Source organism: Emydura macquarii, unplaced genomic scaffold (genome assembly GCF_026122565.2).
Source record: "Emydura macquarii macquarii isolate MOO-44397 ecotype Brisbane River unplaced genomic scaffold, CSIRO-AGI_Emac_v2 contig_554, whole genome shotgun sequence".
Taxonomy (NCBI): domain Eukaryota; kingdom Metazoa; phylum Chordata; order Testudines; family Chelidae; genus Emydura; species Emydura macquarii.
In genome coordinates, this window is record NW_027130691.1 from 14301554 (window position 1) to 14323701 (window position 22148).

The window sequence follows — 22148 nt, forward strand, 5'->3', positions numbered from 1 at the left end:
GGTTCTGTAGCAGCAGATCCTCTGGCTTCACCCTCTGCACAGGGCAGGGGTCTCATCGGAGGGCTGCACAACCTGCCTGGTCTCTTCCAGCAAAGTTCTGCCACCCCTTGCGCACAGAATCACACTAGTTCTACTGCCAGGCCACCTTATGCAGCCATTATGGCAGGGGCTGGATTATCTCATCAGATGCATGACATGATAAAATAAGTTAAAGAGGTGCACTTTATGGCCCATATTTCTGTGCCATTAATTTCTATGAGAGGAGGCTCTGCTGCAACAAGGTGTCTCAATTTGTTTATTATGAAGTTCATATTAGGTAAATGGTCCCAAAACAGTGGGGCGCAAGCATCCATGGGGGCGCAGTGGAACCTAGGCCAGCCCCAGTAGGGAGCGGAGAGGGATTGCCACCCAGCCCCACTCTGCCCCCAGCTCTGCTTCAGCCCCACTCTGGGCCCCAGCTCCTGGCCACAACTGCAGCCCCAGCTCCACTCTCAGCCACCGGCTCCCAGCCGTGGCTTGGCCCCTGACCTGGGGTGGTGTGGACATATTCTATTACAGGTAACTGGGGAGCACAAGAGGAAAAGTTTGTGGACCACTGCACTAGGGAGTGGTTTGAACACTGAGTTTGGGACTCGCAGCTCAGTGGAAACAAGCCCAAACCCCAACAGGTCAACTCATCATGAAGACCCACGCCCAAACTAATGGAGGGCTGAGACTTCAGAGAGGCTTATTCATCATTTCCAAAGCCAAAGGAGATCATTGTGATCATATAGTCTGACCTCCTGTGTAACAAAAATCACATCCACAAAATAATTCCCACAGCAGATCGTTTAGAAATACATCCAATCTTGATTTAATGATGGTCAGTGATGGAGAATCCACCACAACCCTTGGTAAATTGTTCCAATGGTTAATTACTCTCACGGTCAAAAATGTACACCTTATTTCCAGTCTTAATTTGTCTAGTTTCCACTTCCAGTCATTGGATTGGGTTATACCTTTCTCTGCTAGACTGAAAAGCCCATTATGAAATATTTGTTCCCCATGTAGATACTTATAGACAGTAATCAAGTCACCCCTTAACTGTCCCTTGGGTAAGCTAAATAGATTGAGCTCTTTGAGTTTATCACTATAAAGGCATGTTTTCTAATCCTATAATCATTCTTGTGGCTCTTCTCTGAACCCTCTCCAATTTATCAACATCCTTCTTGAATTGTGGGCATCAGAACTGAACACAGTATTCCAGTAGCAGTCGCATCAGTGCCAAATACGAAGAAAAATAACCTCTCTGCTCCTACTCAAGATTCCTGTTTATGCATCCCAAGATCCCATTAGCTCTTTTGGCCACAGTGTCACATTGGGAGCCCATGTTCAGCACAATGTCCATCATGACCCGCAAACCTTTTTCAGAGTCTCTGCTTATCAGGATAAGAGTCCCCTATCCTGCAAGTCTGGCCTGCATTCTTTGTTCCTAGACTTATACTTTTACATTTAGTTGTACAAAAGCTTATCTACTCTGGATGGATAAGACACTCCCCCCCCCCAAACCCACCCAGTATTTTGCATATGTTTTCTTTACCAAAATGACCTATGCGTGTCCCAAATTTTGTATACCAGTCTGTGTAATCATTTACTATCTTCCTCACGTCCTGCACTAAAGGTGGCTTTATATTGCTGATGCTGCCCACTAAAAACTGCATATAATATGCAAAGTGCATTTGGATCCCTTGAATTGAAAGGAGAGACAGAATTTTTTTCAAGTATTTATATCCCTACAGATAACCAAGGAACAATCATTTCCCCCCGAATAGAATAATGGATTCAAGACACACAGTTAAAAAAAAAAAGAGGGGTGTGTGTGTGTGTGTGAGAGAGAGAAATCAAAGCAGGTTATTTTCTTAGGTGTCACTTGGGAAACAAGTTGCCCTTCAGTATATTGTTGGTGATGGTGGACAACAAGGAATGAGCCCAGCTTTAATTTCAATTTTGGATTGTGTTTTAACAGGGCTGCCAGTTTGAAATGTGACTCAAACCTGAAATCTCATGATGGCCTTGTTGATCTCAGTGATTCCATATTAAATATGCTGTTCACAAGTAAAAATGTATTTTGAGTTGAACTGATTTTAAAGTGTGAATTTATCATCACCAAAATGCTTTATTTTTAAAGGAAGAGCAGGGAGTAGTCCACTCTTACATTAACAAGACTCCACAACATGTTCCACTCTACATTTATAAGACAGTTCATCTCCCCTTCCCCCATTTCATAGCCATCCAACACTACAAAGGTTCTCTTTTCACTTACATTCTTACCAAAGAAAGACACACGGTGGACTAATTTCCCCCAAACACTTTCAACAAGTACAACTGAAACTGGAGACGCCCACTTGAACATGACTTCATTTCATTGTTACTTGATTTATCATTCCCCATATTCTAGGAGCAGCTCAATTTGGATGACAGCGAATGATGAGGAATTAATTAAAGGAAAATATGACTAATCCTGCCTGACAGGAGTGGGTTTGGTCAGTTTGATTCTGGATAGATTTAAAGCTTAACTAGTGACTGCAGCAACACAAGAGTGGACACTGAATAACACACGTAGTCCACATCAAGTCATTCCCAATCCTGGGGCAAATTCTGCATCTCTCAAGTAGGTTGCAAATAGTTCATTACATTACAAAATCCATATTGAAAAAAGAATTCCTGCAGAGTCCAATGTCATTTAGTGCCAAATACTCACTTTTTTTATTTTTAAGTGTGCAAAAAAGTTAGTTGCAACTAGATGAGTTAATCTGAGATTTTATTTTTTATAAAAGAATTGAGGATTAGCTGGATTCATAAAACTCAGATGCTGCAATATGGAACTTAAACAGTATTCGGATAGTTTTCTAGTCAGATGAAGTCATTAATAAGAGCAGCCTATTAAAGTCTCCTCACTTCTTAAAATTTTATCACAGGATATCATATTGAATCCAGAAATATTCACACTATGATGCTGATGCTACTAAAAATATGTTTAACTACAGAAATGCACATGGATAACAAACCTTTGGGGGGTTTTATACTCTAGAAGAAAGGAGATAAAAGGCCCCAAATACAATGGAGTGATTGAGATCAGAACCCGATCCCACAAGTAAAGACTTAGGACAAGTGTTCAAAAAAATTGGTATTGTCCCAATATTTGGGACAAAAGGCAACCCTTGCACAGTCTCCTAAAAAGGTAATGTCCCCGGGAGGTGCATAGTGTAAGTAAAGGGTGGTCAGTAGGTTGTATATTTAAAGTACTGTTAACACAACACTTTCCCTCCTGAAGGGAGCTTATTAGTAAGTGAATTTCCACTTACCTTACTAATAAGAGCATTGGAAAATCCTAAAAGAATGGGTGCATTTACATAGCAGACATTTAAGGGGAAGGGTGGGGGGAAGGAGGAGAGACTTGTATGACAAATCCTGAACAAAAAAGATTGGAAGAGGATATCTTGAGCATTAGCATCCCACCTCTCCTTTGAGTAATAAGGCTTTAAAGTGCAATGTTTACTTAAAACGATGAGCAAGTCACTTTGATACCTCTCTCTAAGAAGTTACTCAATTTTAATACCGCATGTAGGATCTGCTGAAATGTGGCTTTGGAAAATAAGTGTTCCATATTTATACTTTTTTAGTAATGGACCAGGGAAAGTAAAAACAGAGAAACAATGTATTTGGGATATTTGTAAGAATTTTTTTTTTTTAAATAGACAGTTGGGTAGGTCCACACTGAAGGAAAAATGTACTCTACACCAGTGTTTCTCAACCTTTTAAATAGCAAGTACCCCTAACTTCTGAAAATTTTAATAAGTACCTCAACACTCAATTTTCTACTCTGAGAAATACAATCTTTTCCCCCTTGACCACTGGACGACTGTATTTCTCATTAAGCAGGAGAGTTCTGAGTTCTGCAGTGCTGTGTGGCTGTGGCAGATCACAAAACCCCCTGCTGTTTCTCCCCTCCTTCATCCTCCCCTTCCTCCACATAGGAGCGGAGATCAATGCCAGCCAATCACTATGGCCTGATAGTAAGGTCAGGTGGTGTTCTCCTCACACAGGCGGGAACTTGAGAGGTCTGAGCAGGCACTAGCAGCTCACCAGAGTGGACAGCAGCGCTCCCCATGGCCATCCCTAGGGGGGTGCAGGTCTGGGGCAAATCACAGTGTGTGGGCCCCTCTTAAGATTTTTATGCTGGTAAAATCTGGGTCTGTCATAGTTGCCAATTTCACAGCTGAGCTAGAGCAGTAAAATTGACAAGTAAACATGGGGGTAGAGCCCAGCTCCAGGACGGGGCAAGCCATTGGGCTCTCCGCCTGGCTTTCTGGACACTGGGCTTTGAGCTGGGAAGGGGAGCTGCCACTTGGGCAAGTTGCAGGCAGCTACTGCTAGCCCGGGAGGTGGGCGACTGCCACCTGCTCCAAGCTGGGGCGGAGGAGGCTTCAGCGCAGGCTGGGATCCGGGGATGTGGACAGGCGGCAGGCAGCTGCTGCCCATCTTCAAGCCAGGACGTGGGAGGCTGTCTCGGCTCACAGCCGGGCATGGGTGGCAGTCTTGTGCTCCAGCCCCCTAATCATTTTTGTTGCCCTCCGCTGGACTCTCTCCAACTTCTCCACATCCTTTTTGTAGTGGGGGGGCCCAAAACTGCACACAATACTCCAAATGCGGCCTCACCAATGCCGAATAGAGAGGAATAAACACTTCCCGCGATCTGCTGGCAATGCTCCTACTAATGCAGCCCAATATGCTATTAGCCTTCTTGGCACACTGCTGACTCATATCCAGTTTCTTATCCACTATAACCCCCAAGTCCTTTTCTGCAGAACTGCTGCCTAGCTCATCGGTCCCCAGCCTATAGCTGTGTATGGGATTTTTCCATCCAAAGTGCAGGACTCTGCACTTGTCCTTGTTGAACCTCATCAGATTTCTTTTGGCCCAATCCTCCAGTTTGTTTAGGTTCTTTTGTATCCTATCCCTACCTTCCAAGTTATCTACCACTCCCCCTAGCTTAGTGTCATCTGCAAACTTGCTGAGGGTGCAATCTACCCTATCCTCTAGACCATGAATGAAGATGTTGAACAAAACCGGCCCCAGCACCGACCCCATGGGCACTCCGCTTGTGACCGGCTGCCAGCTAGACATGGAGTCATTGATCACTATTCGTTGAGCCTTATGCTCTAGCCAGCTTTCTATCCACTTTATAGTACATTCATCCAACCCATACTCCTTTAACTTGCTGTTAAGAATACTGTGGGAGACTGTATCAAAAGCTTTGCTAAAGTCAAGGTATATCACATCCACTGTTTTCCCCACATCCACAGAATCAGTCATCTCATCATAGAAAGCAATCAGGTTGGTCAGACATGACTTGCCCTTGGTGAATCCATGCTGACTGTTCCTGATCACCTTCCTCTCTTCCAAGTGCCTTAAAATGGATTCCTTGAGGACCTGCTCCATGATTTTTCCAGGGATTGAGGTGAGGCTGACCGGGCTGTAGTTCCCTGGATCCTCTTTCCTCCCTTTATTGAAGATGGGCACTATATTTGCTTTTTTCCAGTCATCAGGGACCTCCCCCAATTGCCACGATTTCAAAGATAATGGCCAATGGCTCTGAAATCACATCAGCCAACTCTCTCAGCACCCTCGGGTGCATTGCATCTGGCCCCATGGACTTGTGTATGTCCAATCTTTCTAAATAGTCTTTGACCTGTTCCTTCAGCACTGCGAAATGTTCACCTTCTTCCTATTCTGTGCCGCCCAGTGCAGTAGTCTGGGAGCTGACCTTGTCTGTGAAGACAGGCAAAAAAGGCATTGAGTACCTCAGCGTTCTCCACATCCTCTGTCACTAGGTTGCCTCCCCCATTCTGTAAGGGGCACACACTTTCCCTAATCTTCCTCTTGTTGGTAACATACCTGTAGAAACCCTTCTTGTTCCCCTTCACGTCCCTTGCTAGCTGCAACTCCAATTGTGCTTTGGCCTTCCTGATTTAATTCCTGCATGTTCGAGCAACATTTTTATACTCCTCCCTAGTCATCTGACCAAGCTTCCACTTCTTGTAAGCTTCTTTCTTGCGTTTAAGTTCACCAAAGACTTCTTTGTTAAGCCAAGCTGGACGCCTACCATATTTGCTATTCTTTCTGCACAGACAGAACACTGCTCAGAACTAGCCAGGAACCTGGGTCTGTAACCAGCAGCTTTAATAGATGAGCCTAAAAGGAAGCTTTCCCCTGGCTAAGGTTGACTGAGCTGAAGTCACTCTTTGCGAATCTTAGGCAAGATGATAAATGCTTGGACAGGTTAGATTTATATTTGCAATCTCCTGGATGAAGTGGCTGGGCACTGTGCTGACCCACACCTCTCAGTGGACTGATGCTATTTTTGGGATATCATATCAATAAGCATATTTGCTTTTGGTAGCTTTATGATTTCTAAAATGAAAAGAATGTCAGGCTAAGATAAGCAGGATGTCAGTTCTATATATTCAGGTTTCTCATGGAGCCCTATTCTTTCCGTCAGATAAGAACTGAAAATTTCAAGAGTTAAGTTTCCTTTTTAATGCTACAAGCTCCTGAATGATTTTCTGGCAAGGTAAAGAGCATATGATCTTCCAAAGTAAAGGAGGAGAACACCCTACATTTTATTCTTGTTTGTGATAATGCATGAAATGCTGCATACAACTGGCCACATTTTCAACAGGGCTCACTCTGGCCTTTGAAGCAGCGCTGGCAACTATCTGAACCTGCAGGTGAAAATAATGGAATTATTTTGATTTGTGGAAGCAATCAGGTAGCTAGATTTTTGCACCTGGAAGTGATTTCACTTGCAAAGTTACAGATGCACATAATTAAAGGGTGCAATTTTAGAGGTTTTTTAAATGGCATAAGGAGCTTAACATTTAAATTATTCCAGTTGCCTGTGCACCATGAATGTTTACTTTTACGTCATCTTTGGGGATAACAGTTGCATATACTTTATCAGCCACCCAAACATTCAAGTTCACATTGACTTTTCCTCTGCACAGGAGGTAAACTAAAGTAGTACAAGTATTTCAGGGATATTAAGGAAAAATATTTTTCAAACAAGATGCATCTTCTCTACGCTGAACCTTCCCTTATCCTCTCACGCACTTCACACTATATGATTTCAGTGTCAACACTATTGTATTTCAGCCAGACTCTGCCAAAGCCAACTTAAAAACTGAGCAGCAGAAATTAAAAATGGAGTGGCTCCAAACTGTAGTTAAGCAAAATCTCTGCAATGTATTTATCGTAAGAAAAGAATAAGCTTCATAGCCTATCAGGATATATTACTTGGAAAACAATCAGCTGCTGTGATGAATATTCTTAAGCCTTTGCAGGCACAGGTCTGTACAAAAAGGGATTATCTCAAAACCTCCTTATCAGCAGAAATTCATATGGCCCATTTTACTGATTCTGTTTTACAGGGTTAAATTTAAGCTGTCTGCACAATACTGGAGAAAAATGTTACGTTTCTTTAAACTGCACTGATGATCCTCAGAACCCAGTTTTACCCTTGAGCAAATTTGCTATTTTATTGTTACTAATGAAGTCCTAAAGGAAAAGTCAAAAGAACAAAAATAGCGAAACAGGAGCTATTATTGCATACAGTATTTCTTGCTGACATCAAGAATGCTAATAAATTATAAAAAGATTTACCAATCCCTCAAAATAATTCTTAAATTATTGTATTCCTTGTGAAAAAAGAGAGGCTTTTTACCTTGAAATGAAGATTTGATCCACATTACAGTTTTAAGATAGTCATTCACTGTTAATACTTTACGGTTTTTATTTAGCTCCGTCCTTCTCTTACCAAAATGCATGTGAAGTATATACATATTTCTATAAAGGCCAGCACTGTGTCCTGTTTCCACTAAACACATGTGCCTCTTCTCCACTTTTCTATGGGAATACCCTTACTGATAGATACTAACCATCACAATGCCACTTTGATAGAAAATACAATAGTGCAGCAGCATGATCTTCAGAGCATCAAATGTTGCATCAAATCCAGGGCTTTGTCTACATACAAACAAATTGGTTTAGTTGAGCCAGTGCAAACTCCTGTCTTGAAACTAACTTTTGTTGAAATTTAGCTTAAGTCAGTTCTTAGACTTTAGCTAAACCGAAGAAAGCCTGCTTTAAACCAAAATGAGAATCCACACATCCTTTTGCACCAGTTTAACAACGTGTGGTTTTTTTTTTAAATCAAGCTCAGTTACAAATTAAATCAGTGCAACTCTGCAAGCAGACAAGCCCAAGGATATTCCAGAACCTCAACAGTATTCTTCATCAAAAAGAAAAACAAAGCAACTGAGTGTAACCAATTCTGCTTCCCCTCTCAAACTCTTGAGAGCAAATAGTTGTTAACAATGACGTCCCCTCTCTGAGACACTGGTACCTGGACAGCTGTTGCAACAGCAGTAACGCATGAAGATCCACTCACAGAAGTGCCATAGATCAAACTGAAATCCTTCAGAGCAGAACATATTTACACTAGTCTCTTAATTGAAAGTTTGTATGCCAGCCAAGGCGTTCCAAGATTTGTTACCCATAGGTTAAGCATAAATTGATGTGCAGTTAAGAGAGCTAGCTGGAACATTTATAAATACCTTTCTCTACCAAGGAAAGAGATCCTAGCAGAAGGCAGATTTTTTAAAGCAAATGATAAGCTATGACATCAAACACAAACCCTGGCTTTAATGGAGACAAGAGCTGACCTCTGCCTAACACTTGAAAGACAGATGAGCATTTTACAGGACTTGCTGCTGCCTCATTGGAAGTCAACATTGGATGATTTATTTAGAAACTCTTCTCTTCACACAGCACACGTTGTATTGTTTTCATATTTCCCTTCCCCCATTTATTAGCTATAACTAAGGGTCAACACATCATACGGGTTTTGTTTTATCAGCTCCTGCTACCTATTCACCACTTTGATTATAGTTTTTTGAAGTAAAGGCATAGGGCCAAGAGCCAGAGGATCCTGGTTAATTCCTCATTGTCAGACTCTGTGGAACCTTAAGTAAGTCCCTTTTCCTGGCATTTTCCTGCACACTTCCAATCTATGAAATAGGGATAATACTTATATGCTTAATGGAAATGTGTTGAGATTTAAGTGCTTCAACATGCTTAGGTGAAAGACGCTACAGTATATGGGCCAGTCAGCCTAGCTCCATTCGAGTCATTTACACTAGCTGAAGCTCTGGTCCAGCATGCCAGGTATTTATTCTGTGCATTGAAGCCATCATCACTAGGGTAGAGGGTAATTCAGTTTCCATTAGATCATGAGGTCTTTGGAATAGAGGACTTTTTATCTACTGAGCCTCATCCTGAAAAACACTTCCATGTGCATCCTCATGTGACTGCATGTCCACTCAAATCAATGGGACTATAAACAGATTGTAAATGGGTCAGGACCCATGTTTGTTAAGTGCTCAGATGCTACGGTGACAGGGACCATGTTAGTACTTAGATAATGCAGTCAGATTAGACAAACCTAAATTAGGCAAATCTAAAATGTCATCTCTCCTGTCTGCATCAAATATTAAAATTAATTTTGATATTATCTAGCAAGCAAATTCTTCAAGTAATTTTGCATTATTCAACCAGTTCTACAATTGGTCCTCAGTCTCTGCTAGTACTGCCAAAAATAGAGTGAAAGTTAATGTAGTATTTTGTACAAGTACAGATTATTACTTATTTAATCCTAATTTTTTTCCATTCATTTAAGTATTATATAGGTTCAAATACAGAACTAAATAACTTTGTATTTTGCAAAAGGCAATCAAATTTAACAAAATTAAGAAGGCTTCATGTACTGTGTCTTCCCAATAGACCTTTTGGGTTTGTCCTTGTGTGCTTAAAATTAAGTAGCAAATGGGCTAAAAATCCCTTTGCTTTGCATAATCAAAAATCTACTACATCATATTTTGCATAACTGGTGTAAAGTCATCGTATTTTCCTTTAGCAGAGTTACCTGCAGGCATTCACAAATGTGACAAGCTTTTTATATTTAACCCAATTGCTCAGTATTTGCACTACCAAGCTCTAATTTGTTATATAGGAACCAACGTAAGTATTTTACCAATGAAGCTAAGTATTTTAAGGGTTACCTAATCCAACCCTCATCATTCCGTTATCTGAGCACCTGTAAGATGCAAAAGGTGGGCATGTCATGCACAAACTTTTGAAATCCCTGTGTATTGAGAACAGAACAATGCATATCCCTTAGTATGAGGGTCTACGTGCCCCAAAGAGGATATGATAGAAGAATTTAAAGCCTAAACCAACGAAAATGGAAAATATGCCCAGAAGAAATTGAGATTTCACAAAAAGATTATCCTACCCATCTCTGATTATCCAACGCAGACATAATTACAAGTTACGGTTTTACCCCTTCCTCCTTAAAATGATATCAAAGTTCATTCCATCATCCTCTTAAAACAATAGAGAGTAATAAAATTTCCATTCATTTTCTGTATCATTGCTTACAAAGCTTTAGTCCAAAAAGCTTCTTAAAATTATAATTTAATGCTTCAAAAGTTAAAAATATCAAAGGGGGGCCAGCTAGCTAAACTGCTGAAAAGCTGAACAGTCTTGTATGGATAACTTCCTCAGAGTGCAAAGCATCACTACTGCTTACAGTCTGTACAGTCTGTGCACCGTTAATCACCCTTGCAAAAAACAGAGCAGACACAAAGAGACACGGGGGAGCAAGTTTAGTTTGTTACTGGAGGGACCTAAAAATCTTTATTTGCTATTGCACTCCCGCCAAAGATTTCATTGGTTTGTTCATTTTTTTAAACATAGCAACGGGGTGCTAGAACTAAGGATTCTGGGGTGTGGCAGCACCCCTGGCTTGAAGTAGTTTCCACCATATGCAAGGTTTACAGTTTGATTCAATGGCTTTCACCCCCACTATAAAAATTGTTCCAACACCACTGCATAGCAAGATGAGCAAAGTCCAGCAATTCAAGATCCCTCAAATGAGATTTGGATATTATGGATGATTGGTTTAACTGTCCACAGTTTCAATCACCTGCAGTGTACATGGTACATATTGGTCCTGATCCAGCCCTCCACATTGCTAATCAACCTCTTCTGTTAAGTGGCAGAGACTGCTGAAACACTGCGGAAACCATTTTAAGATATGGATTATTCTGCAAAGCTTGAGAACAGAGTAAGGATCATGTGTCAAGATTTCTCAGCTTCGGCCCATTTGTCAGTGAGTTTACAGTTCTCTCCCAAAATACGACTGTGATGGATCAGTGTCTCACTTTCATAGTCTCTTTTTGATATGTGAGCGTAATGAAGGAAGAGAACATTTGCCAAAACTGGCTGCCTAAATAAGCAAAATAGCAAGTGTTGTGTGGCAAACACAAGGACGATGTTCAACCGATCATCAAGCATTTATTCCAGAGCAGGAATATGGATGTTTTGCTTAGAAATTACAGTCTTCTTCCCTGGCACATCCACAATGCAGTACAGTTGTCTGTCTTTGCAGGACACAGTACTACACCTCTGTGTCCCACGCAAACAGCAGGAGAGAAACACACCACATTCTGAAAAGTCATGAGAGCAGAAAGTTGAACCCATTATGTACCACCTACAATAAAATCCTTCTGATCAGCTATTCTGCTTCGAATGCTGAACTACAGGAGGCTCTGAAAGCTTTCAAAGACCAGATGAACAGGCTGGTCTCTCAATCAGCTATGTCTAGGTTTGATAGTTTTTCTGACAGGGCTGGATTTGATCACATGAAGTGCCTCCCCTCTATTATAAGATCTATGAATCAAAGCACAGCACTGCATTTTTTCCCCAACCTAAAAGATTTAGACCAACAAATGATCCACTAAAGGATCTGTATTTTAAACAGAATGACAAATTAATTCTTTTTCTTTTGTTAGCAGTTAGATTCTACATTGCACATTATTGGAAAAAATGTGCCCCCCCCTCCTCTTATGGATTTGTGGCATAATAAAATAAGGACTGCTCTTGTGACGGAAAAGCTTTCACTCTACATACGGACACAAGAGAAGCACCAAAAAAAGAAACAGGTATTTAGAAATTTGGTCACCCAGTATACTCAGAGAAGGAGGGCTCCCTAGCTGGCAGGCTGGAATCTTTAGCCATTCTTTGAATATTATATATATTATATTGAATATCTTTAACCAATATCTTTGAATATTAACCTGATCATGAACACGGAATGTATTATATGGTATGTTAATGTTTTATTGTAACTTCGCCTTAATAAAAGCTTTTTCAAAAGATTTAGGATATGTCTACATTGCAGACTGAAGTCGATTTACTTTAAATGGACTTTCACCCGCTGAATTTCAGAAGTTGCAGGAGCATGATCACAGCACACTCCTTGCATCGGGCTCCTGCGTCCCCACTCCCCATGCTTGGGTCGACATTCAAAGCAGTGCACTGTGGGTAGTTATCCCACTGTGCAACTAGTTGCAAAGGCTTTTGGGAAGCTTGTCATCCTCCCATGATGCAACATGCTCCCTTCCCCTGCCTTCTTGTCCCAAATAAATTGCAAATACTTTTTCGTGCCATTTTTCTATGCTGAGCGCACGCCGTTGCCAGAGAGACACGGAGCCCGCTCAGCTCTGCACTATCATTGTGAGCATCACAAATACTTCACGGCTTATCCTGCAGTATTTTCAAAGGCGAGAGAGGAGCCGCAACATGGAAAATAGCGATGTTACTGAGGCTGCCCTGCTACAAGCCATAGAGCGGAACAATTGCCATTTGCTGCAGGCTGTCACGCATCATCTTCAGTCTGTGGAGTGCCGGTTCTAGTCCCAGGAAACAAGCACAGATTGGTGGGATCACATCATTATGAAGGTGTGGAATGATAAGCAGTGGCTGCAGAACTTTTGTATGCGAAAGGCCACTTTCTTTGAACTTTGCGCAGAGCTGTCCCCAGCCCTGAAGCATGTGAATACTCACTTGAGACCAGCTCTGACAGTGGAAAAGCAAGTGGCCATCACTCTATGGAAGCTGGCAACCCCAAACTGTTACCGGTCAGTTGGTAATCAATTCGGCGTCAGTAAATCCACCATTGGAACTGCTGTGATGCAAGTGTATAGGGCATCAATAGGCTTCTGCTAAAAAGGGTAGTGACTTTGGGAAATATATAGGACATAGTGGATGGGTTTGCTGCAATGGGGTTCCCAAACTGTGGGAAGGCAATAGATGGCATGCATATCCCTATTCTAGCACATGACCACCTTGCCACAGAGTACATAAACCGGAAGGGATACTTCTCAGTGGTGTTGCAGGTGCTTGTGGATCATAGGGGACATTTCACCAACATCAGTGTGGGGTGGTCTGGTAAGTTGCATGATGTGCACATCTTTAGGAACTCAGGAATGTCAATAAGATGCAGGCAGACACTTTCTTCCCTTACCAAAAAATAAACATTGGGGATGTGGAAATGCCAATAGTGATCCTGGGGTATCCTGCCTATCCCTTGCTCCCTTGGCTAATGAAGCCCTACACCGGGCACCTGGACAACAAGGAGTGTTTCAATAATAGGCTCATCAAGTGCAGAATGGTGGTGGAATGTGCATTTGGCCATTTAAAAGCCAGATGGAGATGTCTGCTTACTAGGCTTGACATCAGTGAAAAGAACATCCCATCAGTTATATCTGTGTGCTGTGTGCTCCATAATTTGTATGAAACGAAGGAGGTAAAGTTCTCCCAGGGTTGGGCCATGGAGGCTGATAGGCTGGCTGCAAACTTTGAGCAGTCAGATTCCAGCGCTACACTCAGAGCTAACCGTGAAATGCTTCGACTTTGGGAAGCATTGAAAAACCAGTTTTGCAATGAACTGCAGTAATGTATGTCTGTGCTGTGCCTTTATTTCCCATCCCCCACCCTCGCTCCAGCGGCCCCCCTCCCCTTCTTTCCCCATCCAAGTTATGAATGAATAAAGACCAATATTTTTTAATGCTACAAAGCTTTATTTGTGACCCGTTTTAAAGGGGAGAAAGGAGGATAACTTAACATTGTAAAACGTCACTGTGCAAGCAACTGTGGTTGTGTGCAGTTCTTAAAGGAGCCGTCGTGTCCTTTTGCTCGCCTCCACCGGTGTGGAGTGCAGCACTTACTGCACCCTGCTCAGTCTCCTCCTAAACCGCGTGGGGGTTGGGGCTGATAACAAAGCGGTAGGTGGCGGAGTGTTTTGGAGGGACTGCAGAAGGAGTCTTTTGTGCCACTGCTCTTCCTGGAGCTCTACAAGATGCCTCAGCATGTCAGACAGATCCCTCATAATACGTAACATCTCCTGTTGCATATCACGCTCCTGCACAGATCTTCTGTGTTCCATGTCCATGTCTAGTTTTTCAGACAAGGATATCCTCCAGGCTCTGAGCTCTGTGTCAGCAGCCGCAGAGGCGTTCACTGAACATGTCATCCTACGGGGTTTTTTTCTGTTTCCTAATCTGGGGAAAGTCTTTCAGCGGGAATTCGGCAAGGGGGACCAAAGGCCAAGGTGTCTAATGTAAGATAAGCAAAGCACAAAGTTGCCATTGTTAGCTGACCCAAAGTAGTAAAGGAAATGTTACAATGTAAAAAGTACTCCCCTTCATGTTCACAAGGCTAAACCAGACCCGCATTCCAGTCTGTACATCTCAGAAGTGTTGGACTGGCATTACAGACATGGTAAGCAAGGGGCCCTTGCATCTGTTATAGAGAGGCTTCATTAGCACTAAAATTCACAGTCCACACTTGAGCAAGGAGATGGATCACCAGGATCCCCTGTAAGATGCCAAGGACCGGTTTGGGAGGAGGAGGGCAGAACAGATTAGAGGACATTGCTGGTGAATTCTAGCGGCAGAAAACATAGGGCAACCAGTGTCCTGACCCATAATGCCCATTGCAACAGTACTAGGACTAGGAATAGTCTTGGAGAGGCACCGAGGGACCCCATCCATGGCAAAGGAATAAAACAGAGTGACTGTATTGGTTGGGTACTTTAAACTTGATCCATCTTCCCTAGGTGACCATATGTGATATCAGTCTCCTGAGGGTAATGCAGGCAGAAAGGGAAGATTTGCTGCAAGCATCAGGGTACAGACTTGGCCCTTATGCTGTTATGCTGTGTTCTGCGATGAGGCCTGCTCATTTAATAGCAGAGTGGTGGGGAAAAGTATCCTACCATGGCGGAAGAAATAAGGCTGCCCTCCCCAGAAACCTTCTGCGAAGGTGAACAGATTACCTACATGAATGTTTCTTTGAGGTATCCACAGAGGATTCTTGGAGCATACCTCTGCACATAAATAGTCTGTTCCAGAAGTAACCTTCCACTGAAGTTTGCCACCACCTAGTAAGACCCTCCCCTCAAAAACACAAATGCCTTTTAAGAAGCTGGACTGGGGACATAACGGCAAAAAAAGATTTGCCACACACACTCACCAGATGTGCCTTTCTCTGCATCTCGATCATTCCCACTGTGTTGTGTGTGGCTGGACTGCTCTGGGGTAACAAACAGGTCTCTGGCTCTCAGGGAGAATGGATACCCCCGTTCTCCTGAACCCTGCTATCCTCATCCTCCTCATCCACAGAGTCCTTCTCATTCATCCTGGACTGGGATTCTTTGGAGGTATCCATGCTGCGTAGGTCACAACCAAGTGGTGGGGTCACTGCTGAGATTTCATGCAGCTCCTCGTAAAAGCGGCATGTTTTGGGCGAGGAGCCAGAACAGCTGTTATCAGAAAACTAGGGAAGCTAAGCCTGCCTCAGCTCTTTGATCTTAACATGGCACTGCTGTGTGTCCCTGTTGTGCCCCTTCTCCAACATGCCGCGAGATATCTTTTCGTATATATCTAAATTTCTTTTGCTGGCTCGGAGCTGAGCCAGAACAGACTTTTCACCCCACAGACCGATTAGATCCAAGACTTCTGGTCAACTCCAAGCTGGAGTGTGTTTGGGCCATGCAGTCGCCATGAGCAGTTCAGTTACAAAGTTCTCTCTCCACACTATCTAAACTGGGAATGGAAATTCAAAATTTCCTGGGGCTTGAGGGGAGGAGCCATTTCCTGTTTATGTGGCCAAGTTACAGCACAACGGGGCATTATGAGATACCTCCCAGAGGCCAATGGCATCGATTTACGTTGCACTCTGCCTACACTGATGCAAATTCGACCCATGGAATTTGAATTCAGCACTACACCACTTGCAGAGGTGGCTTTATTAGGTCGACTTTTACCGCGCTTTAAACTGACAGAACTTATGTGCTAGTGGAGATGCATACTTTAGGGGGTCGACGTAAGCAGCGTTACATCAACCTCCACTGTCAGTGTAGACCAGGCCTTAGACTAATACAGAAGGGAAACAATCTCAGTATCATAACTACATCTCAGATATGGAATTTGACACAGCTAAGAGGTAGCCACTTTCCCATCTCACTTAAATCCATCAGAAACAATTCTAAATTTCACTGGGTTTATCAAATACACAACATATGGGAGGAAGCCCTTGACCAGCTATTCTATAATGATAAAATTATGGAAATTTATAATGGGTAATATTAATACACCAGCTTGGTCTTTTTGCAAGTAAAAGTTTCTGTCAAGTCCCATGTAGGAATCCTGAGTTTTAGGAGCCCATTTACAAGAAGAGAAACACTAATTATGGGAAAGGCCATGTCATGGGATAAGTACACCCCAACCCCACAAGTGTGAAAGTGTAGCAAGTGTGAAAAATCTGGACAAGGATTAAGGATTATAGGTGCCGATATAAGAAAAAGCCCCGAATATTGGGACTGTCCCTATAAAATTGGGACATCTGGTCATCCTAACAACCTGTCACCCACTGGGGTGGGGGCACTCAGACCCCGCGGTCAAGTTTGTTGGGCTGCCCTCACCCTCAGGATTGTGTGTCCTAGTGACCAGAGTCAATGCAGCGGCCCTGCTTTTGAGGTAGCATGGCCTAGTAGCCAGAGTCAGTACAGTGACCCCTGCTTTCAGGGCAGCATGACCTAATAGCCAGAATGGAATGGGCTAATCCAGGGCCCTGTCAGTGACGAGTAAATACCAATGAGTCAGTGGGGATCAGATCAAAACATGCTGACTCTTCATGGGCCAATAGGTAGCCCTCCCCTGGGCCACTTCCTACCCTGGTTCCTGAAGCCTCGGCCTGGGTGTCCTCAGGGTCTTCAGATCCCTCAGTGGGTGTAGCAGCCTGCAAATCTGGCCTCTGTGGGGCATCCACGGGCCTCTCTGGCTGGAGCCTCCACCACACGTCCTTCCTCTTTGGCATCCAGCCCCAAATGAGCTGAGCTACTTCCTTTTATACTAGCACACCAGTTGGAGCATGCACAGCAAGGACAGAGGGGGCAGGACTTCCTGTAGGGTTAACCACTTCCTGCCCAGTGCAAGGTAAGTACATCCCATCACATGCCACTTCAACACGCCTGATTGCCACATAGTATAATGAAATCATTATTGATGGATTCAGAAGATAAGACTAAATTTATGGAAAAACGGGAAAAGGATCTAAAAAACACATTACTTTGGAACAATGGCAAAATACTTGGAGGAGTGATTCTATTAGGTTAGCATCCAAAAGGAGGCTAATGCAGGGAAGGATCCACTGATAAACACAATTACTACTAGCAGCCAGATGTGAGATAGCTTGTTTCTGGAAAAAGGACAGATCCCCCAACAATAGTGGTACGGAGATATAAAGTCTAGGAAATTCTGTCACTGGAAAAAAGGACAGCCAGCCTTATGAAGATCAAATAGATTTTATAATGTATGGTTACCATTTTTGGTATTTGGAAAAAAAAAAGGTAAGAGGTTGATCAAATACAAATATGCCTTTAAAAGATAACAAATACAGGTTATTAATACAATTTATTAATACCTATATGGAAAATCAGTGTACAATAACAACAAAATAAAGTTTGAAGAAAATATAACATGTTAAAGTTTGACCAGTTCTAGCCCCTATCTTTTGTATGCCACCACTAGGCAGAACTCTGCTGCACCAGTCTTTGTCCATCAGCTATCATTTGATTGTATACTAACTTCCATTGGGTTGGGGCTGCTCCAAACCCCAGTTAACAAGTAAGGTTTTTTAAATGCAGGTCATCTAGTGCAACTTCTTTTGCCCAGCCAAAAGATTTGAACTTGGCCTGAAGCATTTTAAAGAGTTCCTTCGTATGCTAATGGGTAAAGTTTCTAGTGGTGGTAAATTTTGACATAACTGATGACACAGAAAAATATAACCATGAACCAGGTTGCATTGCTAACACAACACTAATTTAGGGTATGCCTGTGTATTTACACTTTGGCATTTCCATTTTCTGGTAGAGCATAGCCTGTTTTGTATACTATAAATTATGCAACTTTACAAAAAACAGATGCTGTTCTGTTGACTTGTAAGTAAACATCACTTATGCAAAATAGATTCCCATGTTATCACATTAAATGCCAGAGCTGAAAGCCCGTTATTCTTCCCAAAAGGAAAGCAACACAGGATTGTAGCAGTTAGAGATGAAACCCACTGTTTATCCCTCTTCAAGTGCAGAATACAGTCCCCAGTGATCTTTCTGTGCATTAACTGTTCCACAAAAGCTGCTAGCGATGATAAATAGCTACATTAGCAGGTCAGTTTTATTCTAAATTAAATATTCTTTTTCTCCATTTATTTTGGCTTAGTGAAAGATGCAGATATACAAAGCAAGCTACGATGGGACAGTCGAACTGACATTATAGCCAGCTATTGTGAGATCTGCATAGCCTACATACCTGGATTGCTAAATGCTGTTAACAACCCACCTCCACCACTTTTCACATCCACCACACAACAAAATAAGGGGCCTGTAACTCATGATTTCACATTTTGAAGATTATTTTAGAAACTGCCCACTTCATTATTATTAATTTATATAATTGTAGCACTCCTGGACCAAGATCTCTTGGTACTAGATGCTGCTCACTCTGAGTCTGTTCAGCAGTAATGCATACTTGCTAGGGGCCCCAATTTAGAAGTGAAGTTGCACAGGGTACAAGACATGATCCCCTTCTTGAAAGAAACTTGCCAAGGATGTAAAACTCAAAGGTTTTACTAATTGCTGTTCTTCTAAATCTTTACTAATCTCCAGTGATTTATCACTTTGGCAGATGCTATTTCCATTCCTTTCATTGAGCTAGAAGGTACTAATGGAGTCATTGATTAAGCCTGCACAAACCAATAGGAAATGTACCCAGGACAAAGGACAGAGCCATATTTCATCATCCTTCCATGTGAGACTAAGATATGAAGTTTTCTGTTTGCTCTATGACGGGGAGACAAGAAAAACCAGTGTCCTGGAGCACTTCAGTGTTGTCTAGAGAAGTGGCACTGTATTCACGTTTGTCTACTGTTCCACACCCCATAGCACTCGGTTAAGATACACGTCCCAGTGCACATCATTTAGCTACAGCACTGAGTTTTATATAATCTTTTAAGCCGACCATTCCATCTATGAAAGATCAGTTCACACACCCTCCATCTAGGCTAGGTATATCACTTCTGTAACATGAGGATTGCTATGGACAAAACATTAAGTAGTGGCTCTTCGGTAGCAGAAATGTTTTGTAGGGTAGAACTGGAAATAGAAGAACTAGTAAGTGAAGAGACTCCATCAAGCATCTGTTTATTCGGTTTGTCTCCCATCCCCAAATCTATATCCCAACCATCAACACCAACTATATCTGAAAAACTCACACCAGCTGCTATCAAGGAATTCAGGCTCTGCAATCTCCCAGCAGCATCCCTATTAATAGAATCCGATTAAACATAATCTTCAATTTCAACTCCATCAAACTGGTCACAGGTTGAAATTCAAAAGCCAATATTACAAAGCCCATCCCGGACAGAGATCCTGACTTAGTATTCAGTGACTGGCCAATGTAATATCACAGTTAGATTGCAGAGCAACAGCTTCATAAGTAAGATGAGCAATCCAGAGGTTTGGGAAAAAGACAGTTTTAGTCTGACCAGCTGCAAGTTCAGTGGTCAGATAGGGTATGTACTACAGCAGAGAGGCTCACAGAAAGCATCTAGTTCTGTCCAGTCAGCTCCCAGCCAGTCAGCCAGCTCCCAGCCAGTCAGCTCCCAGCATCGAAGCCACACTTTAATGCTAGTACAGTGCCACGTGTGTGTGTGTTTGTGTTTTTCAAAGCTGTAGCACTTACTCATCTACATCTTTAAAAGAATCCTGTTCACAGCTTCACAAATGGAATGGAAAATATTACCACCAGGCATAGTTTTTGGACAGACTGGAGACGGGATACGTTAGAGAAGGGTGCCAAAAGTGGCGAGTGCATCTGCATGCAGTTCAGATAAGGCTTTGTAATCCAGGCCGAATCAGGACTAGGGTTTGAGATGGTGCCAAAAATCCTGTGGTATTTCAGCCCACAACTACAGAAGTCCTTTGAGATTTCAGCCTCATGAGGCCACATGAAACAGATGTAACATATGCAAATGCTAGATAAAATATTTCTGCTTATATATTAATTTCAGCCCAATTCTTTTCCCATACTGGTATAATTCAGAAATAACTCTGTTGACGTCACTGAGTTACGGTGGTGCTCTGGACTTAGGTTAGAGTTTCTGGTTTTGCATGTCTCTAGCTTATCCAACAAAGCTAGAAAAATCCCATTTTGAGTCACTAGATTTTTTTGTGCTTACAAGAATTTAGTGGTATTGACTCAAGACTTTTAATCTCCCAACCCCTATAATACAGGGCAATCTACCTTTGTTGTAGAGTAAGAAATGCTAGTGATAATAGATAAGGTTCACTATGCCCTGCCCACAAAATCGAGACCCTTCCCCTTATTGTTTCAGGGATATCTTGTTTCTGATTTATTTTGCTTCCTAAGAGGAGATTTGCTGTTGACTTGTGCCTAATCCATGTTTGCATAGCATGTTCTATTACACCCTTGTGAATAATGGGTATTGTTCAGTATAAACAAAGATTAAAAATACATAGTTTAGCAAGTTATAAAACCAGGATTTGGAGGGAACTGTCAATATTGGCCAATATTCAACATATTTTGCTATTTTCCCCTATTCCTGTCGTCATGGTCTGGCATTGGCCTCCCCAGGCACCCAGAGGTGAGCAGCTGGAATGAGATAATGAAGCACCATCCAACAACAGCATCAGGGCTCACCAGAAGTTCATGAAAAGAGCCAGACCTCAATGCAGCTAGGGTGACCAGAAGTCCCGATTTTATAGGGACGGTCCCAAATTGTTTTTTCTTATATAGGTGCCTATCACCCCGTACCCTTTCCCAATTTTTCATACTTGCTATCTGGTCACCCTAGATGCAGCAGAGAGACTAGCTCTAGCAAGACAGTAGCTTTGGAGATGGCAATATCAATGAGGCCCAACGAAAACCATATTCAGAGGATCTTACTTTGGGAAGGAGGTTCCCAATAGTTAGGCCTTCCTTCCAGAATTGGATCACAAACATCAATTTATTTGCCTATCCCCAATATAATAAGAGAAACTGTATTAGTATCCTGTGGTCATCACCATAGTGTTTAAGTAGCTAAGGCTTTGCTCTTCAGATGCCATTGGCCAATTTCATGCTCAAACCAATATTTAGTATCCTGAGAAGCCACGAAAGAGCAGGGCAGAGAAAGCCCATTGAGGTGTTTTTGGCCTAACGCCACAGGTACCTCCTGTAGGGAAGATGAATCTCATAAGAACCAAAAGGAAAATTTAGTTTTATGCCTCGTAGATGGTGCAAACAGTGGTGTACATGGCATATTAGTAATTTGACCCATAGCTGCAGCAGAAAATCAAATGACATGCGCTCAGTGATCAGTAACTTGTAACACAGGTAAAAGAAGAGCTGGACTGGAAGCAGGAAGGGGGACCTGAAGGAGTGATCTGAAACCGCAGAGGGAATAGGAGGATGCTGGGATCCACTTGTCCCCCTGCTGAGTCTCACTGTCATGACTCCATTCCAACTGCATGCTGGTGCTTCCCAGCTCCAGAAACACAGGCACTCTGGAGTATAAGCACTAGGGATTTTATAAGCGTGGTGCGCCATGAGGTATTAATATTAGTCAAGCCCAAAAGCACAGTTGGA

General features: G+C 42.5%; 1 protein-coding gene across 3 annotated transcripts in view; it reads right to left on the reverse strand.

The window, feature by feature from the left end:
• ZDHHC8 (zinc finger DHHC-type palmitoyltransferase 8) overlaps positions 1 to 22148 on the reverse strand; it is a 210097-nt gene that overhangs the window by 133656 nt on the left and 54293 nt on the right. The window lies entirely within an intron of this gene.